Here is a 9,068-nt window from a genome sequence, read left to right on the forward strand (position 1 = left end):
AGAGAGCAGGGGCAGAGATGTAGATTCACCCACTGGAGATACAAACTCTGCCAATTCACAAGAAAACATTGAATTCGGTTTCATATAGTCTTTACATTGGTCCTCAAAGTCAACATTAAGTCCCGATTTTTGTTACTGTCACCAAAATGCCTACAGAGAAAAGTCCTCTTAGGTCCTACCAACATAATCTACCAATTACATCCAACCTCATCTCTAAACTGTAAACTCGTTGTGAGCTGGGAACATGTCTACCACCTCTGTTGTACTGTACTCTTCCAAGCATTTAGTAATAATAATAATGATGATGACATTATTTGCTAAGTGCTTACTATGTGTCAAGCACAGTTTTAAGTGCTGGGTTAGATACAATCTAATCAGGTTGAGCACAGGCCCTGTCCCACATGGGGCTCACAGTCTTGAGCCCCATTTTAAAAAAATGAGGCAACTGAGATACAGAGAAGTGAAGTGATTTGCCCCAGCTCAAACAGCAGACAAATGGCAGGGCCAGGATTATAACCCAAGTCTTTCTGACTCCACTAGGCCACTCTGCTACAGTGCTCTGCTCACAGTAAGTACTTGGCAAATAGCACAGATGAAGTGGAAAACCCACGTTGACCACAGTGTTAATTTTCCTCCCGAGGACAGCCTTCACCTCCACAATTCCCTCATAGAGCTTTTCACCTCGGCGTCATTCCTCAGGGTGTAGATGAGGGGATTCAGCATCGGTGGTATAATGGTGTTAAATAAAGTGACCATCTTATCCACCGCTAGGGTGTGAGAGGGATGAATGTATGTGAAGAGACAGGGGTCAAAGAATAGGAAGACCACGGCATGTGAGCCTCACAGGTCAGGAGCACTTTCCGCTTCTTCTCAGGTGACTGGGTCCTCAGGGTGAACAAGATGATGGCGTAAGAGATCACCAGAATGAAGAAGGCCACCAGAGAGATCATCTCACTGTTGGCCACCACCATCAAGCCCACCACAAAGGTGTCGGCGCAGGCAAGTTTCAGCAAGGAATGCACATTGCGGAAGTAGTGATCTGGTACATTGGGGTGGCAGAAGGGAAGCTGAATGGAGAGGAGAGTTTGAACGATGGAGTGTAGAATCGTGCCACCCCAGAGGGCGGTCACCATGACTTGACGCATCTGCCGGCTCATGATGGTCGGGTAGTGCAAAGGTCAACAGATGGCCACGCACCGATTGTAGGCTATCATTATGAGGAGGAAGATGTCCGTGCAGCCAAAGAATTGCAAGGCGAATAGCTGGGTCATACAGCTCCTGAAGGAGATGGTTTTTCTCTCAGCAAATAGGTTGGCCATCATCTTTGGGGTGGAGGTGGTAGAATAGCAGACATCGAGAAACGAGAGGGAGCTGAGGAAGAAGTACAAGGGGAAGGTACGGCGGGGGCTGATGTTGATGGTTATCATTATGAAGAGATTTCCCAACAATGATACCGTGTAGAGGAGGGCAAGGAGGGCAAAGCCAATTCTCTGTAACACCTGGTTCTGCGAAATTCCCAATAAAATAAATTCTGTCACATTGTTTCTCTTCCCCATATGTTCACTTTAGTTGGGTTGAGCTGAGGGGAAATGCACCTGCAACAAAACCCAATAAGAAATAACTATGAAGGGAGCAAATTCAGTCAAAATGCTTTTTTTCCCCTAAAGCATTCTCCCTGGGAATTCCTCTGATCCGAAGAGTTCTCCATGGTCTCTGGAATGTTTTCCCTGATTTTCTGCCCTATGATCCATCCTCTTGGAGCTCCAGCATGGGAGTTGGTCAGAAGGAGGGTATGAACAACAATTAATCAATGGTATTTGCTGATCACTTACTATATGCAGAGCACTGTACTAAACGCTCAGGAGGGTACAATACAAGTGAATTGGTAGACATGATCGCTGCCCACAAGAGAAGTACCATGACCTAGTGGATAGAGCAGGGGCCTGCGAATCAATCATTCAATCAATGACGTTTATTGATCTCTTACTGTGGACCGAACACTGTACTAAGTGCTTGGGAGAGTATAATATAATAGAGTTGCTAGACACATGTCCTGCCCACAGTAAGCTTTCAGTCTAGAGGGAGCTCACAGTCTAAAAGGATTTTACAGAAGGACCTGGGTTCTAATCCCCATTCTACCACTTGTCAGTTGTGTGACCTTGGCAAGTCAATTCATGTCTCTGTACCTCAGTTACTTCTCCTGTGAAATGGGGATTAAGACTGTGAGCCCCTTGTGGGAAATGGAGTGTGTCCAATCTGATTAGTTTGTATCTACCCCAGTGCTTAGTACAGTGCTGAGCCCCTTTGTCCCCAACTCCGGCTCAACTGTGGCTCATTTTGCCCCATGCTGGGTGGGAAGGTTATGATGGGAACTGCCAATTTGGTTCTGTCAATTGCTTCCAGTGTGACCTTGGTCAGGGCATTAACATCTCTGTGCCTCAGTTTCCTCAACTGTAAAACGGGGTTTAAATTCCTATCCTACCTACTACTTAAACTGTGAGGCCCATGCAGGACAGGGGCCGTGTCCAACCTAATTAACTTGTACCTTCCCCATTGTTTAAAACAGTGTGTGACATATAGGAACTGCTTAACAAATACATTAAAAATATCTCCTTCTAGTCCCACCCCACTAGTAGCAGTAATTATTATAAATAATATTTATTAAGCACTGGCTGTGTGCAGATCACTGAACTCAGCACCACAAGCTGACAAAATCCTAGAATTTAATAATTTGCTGATCCTCATCAGTGGATCAAAAAAGAGTGTTGATCTAATTTGGCCCCACACCCTGCCTGCTGTGTGAAATGGGCCAGTCACTTAACTATGTTGTGCCTCAGTTACCTAATCTGTAAAATGGGGATAAAATTCCCCTCCCTCTCACTTAGACTGTGAGTTCCATGTGGGACAAGGACTATGTCCAAACTTATTATAATAATTATGGTATTTGTTAAGCACTCACTATTTGCCAGGCCCAGTACCATGTTTGACCATTTAAAGAAGACTACAAGAGCCATTTTTAAAAATGTTGATTTAGCACTAAGAAAGCCTGTCAGTGTCTGCTGGTTCTGGAACATACAGGGCTGATATTTGAATGTAAAAGTATTAAAACATGGCAACACACCCATCTCTCCAAATGTAAGCTTACTCTTGACACTAAGCTCCTTGAGGGCAGGAAATGTGACTGTTTATTTTTGTATTATATTCTTCCAAGTGCTTAGTACAGTGCTCTGCACAGAGGAAGTGTTCAATAAATACGATTGAATGAAGGTGGAGTCACGCCTCTGAGTGTGAACTATCTTGGATACCAAACTGGCGTTAGTGTGAAGGGAATTAAGGAAGCTTTCTGTCACCAGCAGATTCTTGAAAGCTGTTTCCAAGGCTGATTTGAATGTTGCGTATTTAAGGTGACTGTAATGGACATTCAGGTCATTCGTAGAATAGTGAGGGATGTATACACAGTACAGTCTGGGCTGGGGCATTCAGAAGAGAGTTTGCTCATCCTGAGCAGAAACTTTGGGAATATCAGACCAAGAAACATTACAAGTGAACACATCAATACTGTGAAAGAACAGACTTGTACACACATTATGGAATGGATTTTCATACATGCATCAGCTTTGTCAGCAATACCCATTTGCTTAACCGGATGGCAATAAGACTTGTCATCTTCAAATGAGAAGACATGATTCTCTCAGCCTCTTTCCCTCTCCCAGATTTGTGAAAGTATGTGTTCCATTAAAAATTCAGTTCTTTTTATTCTGGTTCTATGACTCACAGATATATCTGTGCTTGCCTCTCCCACCAGAGTGTAAGCTCCTTGTGAGAAGGAAACAGGGTTTTGCCCTTTTGCCTACCCCAAACCCTTAGTACAGTAGGTTGAATTAAGCATACAGCATTAATCTTGGACATTTTACTATTTATCTGGCAACATTCAATGAGGCCTGAAGCAATTGAACATATAATAGTTGTGATATTTGTTAAATGCTTACTCTGTGCCAAGCACTGTACTGGGGGCTGGGGTAGATACAAGCAAATTGGGTTGGAGACTGTCGCTATCCCATGTGGGGCTCACGGTCTCAATCCAGATTTTACAGATGAGGTAATTGAGGCACAGAGAAGTAAAGTGATTTGCCCAAGGTCACACAGTAGACATGTGGTGGAGCTGGGATTAGAACCTATGACCTTCTGACTCCGAGGCCCAAACTTTATTGTTAATATAGGCACAAACATAATATGCCGAATATTTGCAGGCCTAATTAAGAGAGCCCTCACAGAAAACAGTAATGTTGAATAAAAATGATTTTAAATGTTCCACTCCACACTTTAGGATATGATACAAGCCCTCCTACAATGTAATTCAAAGTTCCCATATTAAATTAGGAATTATATTTACCTGGAGGATTCAAGGCAAAGAGATACCATTTTGACTTTTGAGTCCTTGTACCTTTTTCTTTCCCTCTTTCTATACTCTTCTCAAAAACACTGCCTTCCAAAGTGGAGCATAGAGGCCCCATATCTCCTACCTCTGCCTAGAATATGTCCCAAGTAGAACTGTATCTTTCTAAAATTTAATAATTATTATTGTTCTATCTATTAAGTGCTAAGCCCACAACCTTGGTGTCATCCTCGACTCCGCTCTCTCGTTCACCCCTCACATCCAAGCCATCACCAAAACCTGCCGGTCTCACCTCCGCAACATTGCCAAGATCCGCCCTTTCCTCTCCATCCAAACCACTACCCTGCTCGTTCATGCTCTCATCCTAGCCCGTCTAGTTTAATTTATCAGCCTCCTCTCCGATCTCGCATCCTCCTTTCTCTCCCCACTTCAATATATACTTCATGCCGCTGCCTGGATTATCTTTGTCCAGAAAAGCTCTGGGCATGTTACTCCTCTCCTCAAAAATCTCCAGTGGCTACCAATCAACCTACGTGTCAGGCAGAAACTCCTCACCCTCGGCTTCAAGGCTCTCCGTCACCTCGCCCCCTCCTACCTCACCTCCCTTGTCTCCTTCACAGCCCAGCCCACACCCTCCGCTCTTCTGTCATAACGTCCTCCCTGCCTCATTCTCGCCCGTCCCGCCGTCGACCCCTGGCCCACGTCCCTCCCCTGGCCCGGAATGCCCTCCCTCCCCACATCCTCCAAGCTTGCTCTCTTCCTCCCTTCAAGGCCCTACTGAGAGCTCACCTCCTCCAGGAGGCCTTCCCAGACTGAGCCCCCTCCTTCCTCTCCCCCTCATCCCCCTCTCCACCCCCCTCGCCTTACCTCCTTCCATTCCCCACAGCACCTGTATATATGTATATATGTTTGTACGTATTTATTGCTCTATTTATTTATTTATTTGCTTGCACATATTCTATTTTATTTTGTTAATATGTTTTGTTTTGTTCTCTGTCTTCCCCTTCTAGACTGTGAGCCCACTGTTGGGTAGGGACCATCTCTATATCTTGCCAATTTGTACTTCCCAAGCGCTTAGTACAGTGCTCTGCACACAGTAAGCGCTCAATAAATATGACTGACTGAATGAATGAATTACTCTGTTCCAAGCATTGAAATAAATGCTGGGGTAGATACAAGGCAATCAGGTGGGACACAGTACTTATTCCTCATTGAGTTCACAAGTTAAGTAGGAGAGAAAATATTCACTCACTTACTGTGTTCAGAGCACTGTACTAAGCGCTTGGGAAGTACAAGTCGACAACATATAGAAATGGTCCCTAACCAACAACGGGCTCACAGTCTAGAAATAGGAATTTGAATCCCCATTTTACAGATGAGAAAAGAGAGGTTTCCAGAAGTTTACAGAGAAGTTAATGATTTACCCAAGGTCATCCAGCTGGCAATCGGCAGAGTCAGGATTAGAACCCAGGTCCTCTGACCCCTAGGCCTGTGCTCTTTCCATTAGGCCACACTGGCATGTGAGGAAAGAGAAGGATTCAGGGCATTAAAAAGCTTCTTTGGAAACTTCACAAAGTGGCTTGGCCTAATGGATAGAACACAGGCCTGGGAGTCAAAGGAGTTGGGTTCTAATCCTGGCTCAACAACTTGCTTGCTGTTTGACCTTGAACAAGTTACTTTACGTCTATGCACCTGAGTTTCCCCACCTGTAAAATGGAAATTAAGACTGTGAGCCCCCCGTGGGACATGGATCGGGTCCAACCTGATTATCTTTTTTTCTTTTAATGGTATTTGTTAGTTGCTTACTACTTGTCAAATACTGTTCTAACTGCTGGGGTAGTTACAAATGAATTAGGTCACACACAGTCCGTGTCCCACATGGGACTCACAGTCCTGGTACAAGGGAGATCAGGTAGCCCTAATTTACAGCTGAGGAAATTTGGGCATAGAGAAGGCAAGTTATTTGCCGAAAGCCACACAGCAAGTAATCGACAAGTCCAGGATTAGAACCCAGGTCCTTGTGACTCCAAGGCCCATACTCTATCCACTAGGCCCTGCTGTAGAATTAGGTCTTTCTGAATGTTACATTTACCAGGACTATCAGAGTTTCAATTGAGAAGCAGCAGTGATGAGAAAGAAATACATGGAATTAGTTAAATGAGAGTCAATTCAGATTAGAGAAGCAGCGTGGCTCAGTGGAAAGAGCACGGGCTTGGGATTCAGGTCATGGGTCCTAATCCTGGTTCCACCACATGTCTGCTGTGTGACCTTGGGCAAGTCACTTAACTTCTCTGAGCCTCTGTTACCTCATCTGTAAAATGGGGATTAAGACCGTGAGCCCCACATGGGACAACCTGATCACCTGTATCCCCCAAGTGCTTAGAGCAGTGCTTTGCCCATAGTAACCGCTTAACAAATACCTTCATTATTATTATTATTAATCTCATATTCTAAGATTTCCCAGTGGGGATGACAATGAAAAAGCATAAGAATGCCACATAGGAGAATGGCTCCAGCACATTTGTCAACCTTTTAAGAATGAAATTGTCACAAATGTGCCATTTTCGGTCACCTGCTCTGTGATTAATATAGAATGTAAATTGATGCTGAAGTGAACATTTTAAAGGGAGCTTCTGAGGCAGCCTAATGGAATAGCCTTTGTTCTGACTGACTTGGTTGTCTGGGGTACTGATGTAAGTTGAGGATGATGTTGGTTGAAACATAGGTTGGGCCACAGGAAAGGGCCTTTCGCTCGCTTGATAGGAGTTTAAACTCCAACTCTAGGATCCTGGCTTGGGCATCTCCTCCAAGAGGCCTTCCCAGACTAATCTCTTAATTTCTCCTATAATAATAATAATAATAATATTTGCCAAGTGCTTACTATGTGCCAAGCACTGTTCAAAGCACTGGGGTATATACAAGGTCATCAGGTTTTCCCACGTGGTGCTCGCAGTCTTAATCCCCATTTTACAGGCGAGGTAACTCAGGCAGAGAGAAGTTAAGTGTCTTGACCAAGGTCACACAGCAGAAGAGTGGTGGAGGGAGGATTAGAACCCATGTCCTCTGACTCCCAAGCACGTGCTCTTTCCACTGAGCCACGCTGCTTCCCTATCCTGCCTCCTTTCTGCATCGAGTGCACACTTGGCTGTGTAAACACAGAGTGTCTATATAAATATTCTTCTACTCAACTCTTTCCCCTATTCCTAATGCTGATAGTATCCCTACCCCTAATCTGCCAGAAGCAGCATGGCATAGTGAATAAAGCCCGGGCCTGGGAGTCAGAAGGTCATGAGTTCTAATCCCGACTCTACCACTGTCTGCTGTTTGACATTGCACAAGTCACTTCACTTTTCTGGTCCTTGGTTCCCTCATCTGTAAAATGGGATTGAGATTGTGAGCTCCATGTGGGACAGGGACTGTGTCCAAACTGATTTGCTTATATCCACCCCAGCTCTTAGTAAAGTGTCTGGCTCGTAGTAAGTGTCTAATAAATGCCATTATTATTATTTTTATTATTATTCATTCTATTAATTTTGTTAATGATGTGCATATAGCTTTAATTCTATTTGTTCTGACAATTTTGACACCTGTCTACATGTTTTTTTTCGTTGTCTGTCTCCCACCTTCTAAACTGTGAGCCCATTGTTGGGTAGGAACCATCTCTATATGTTGCCACCTTGTACTTCCCAAGTGCTTAGTACAGTGCTCTGCACCCAGTAAGCGCTCAATAAATGCAATTGAATGAATGAATGAATGAACGTCTATCTCCCCCTATATACTGTAAGCTATATAGGAATTGTTTCCTCTAAGTCTGGAAAACTGTACACTCCCAAGGGCTTAGTACAGTGCTCTGCACACAACAAGGGCTCCAAAAATACCAGTAATTAATAGAAAGATTGGATCTGACATGCAAATATTAAAGAAATGAACAGCCGCATTGTTTCTTGAAAACATTTCTTCTCTCCTTCCCTCCTTCCTGTTCCAACTCTCCTTGGGCATACATGTACTTACACTGTCTCGATGTGCAATAATTTGCTTCTTAATCTTTCATCATTAGATTATTACAAAATAGTTTCTTTGTAATACTCATGATCAATGATACTTGGTTATTTGTCTCAGAGTCTTTCCCTCTAGAGCATACATGGTTTAAATACACTTCGTTGAAGATTCTTCACCACATTACATAAACTGAAAATGATTCTTGGACTTGGAGTTTCTTTTTTGAGTTCTTTTGTGGTATTTGTTAAGTGCTAATTATATGCCAGGGACTGTACTAAGCACTGAGGTAGAACAAGCTAATCAGTTTGAACACAGTTAGTGTCCCACATGGGCCTCACAGTATTAATCCTCATTTTACAGACAAGGTAACTGAAGTACAGAGAAGTGAAGTGAGTTTCCCAAGGTCACACAGCAGACATGTTATGGAGTCAGGATTAGAACTCAGGTACTTCTGACTCCAAATCTGTGTTCTATCCACTAGGTCACGCTGCTTCTCGAAGCAGCTGGAGTTGAGTGAGCACAACATATGGAGATATTATTATCAACAACCTGTCCCAGTGATATTTTATAATTGCTTAGTTTCGTGCTTGACAAGAGCTCTGTAAGGCTGTCACCTCTTGTTAATCAGATCCCAGGGGTACTTTAGCTAAACATATACAGTCTCTCACCTGCA

General features: G+C 43.7%; 1 pseudogene; it reads right to left on the reverse strand.

Annotated features, from left to right (window-relative positions):
• Positions 1 to 648: 648 nt before the first annotated feature.
• LOC119924308 lies at positions 649 to 1,556 on the reverse strand (annotated as a pseudogene).
• Between the last annotated feature and the right edge of the window lie 7,512 nt (positions 1,557 to 9,068).

The sequence above is a fragment of the Tachyglossus aculeatus genome, unplaced genomic scaffold (assembly GCF_015852505.1).
Source record: "Tachyglossus aculeatus isolate mTacAcu1 unplaced genomic scaffold, mTacAcu1.pri scaffold_96_arrow_ctg1, whole genome shotgun sequence".
NCBI lineage: Eukaryota > Metazoa > Chordata > Mammalia > Monotremata > Tachyglossidae > Tachyglossus > Tachyglossus aculeatus.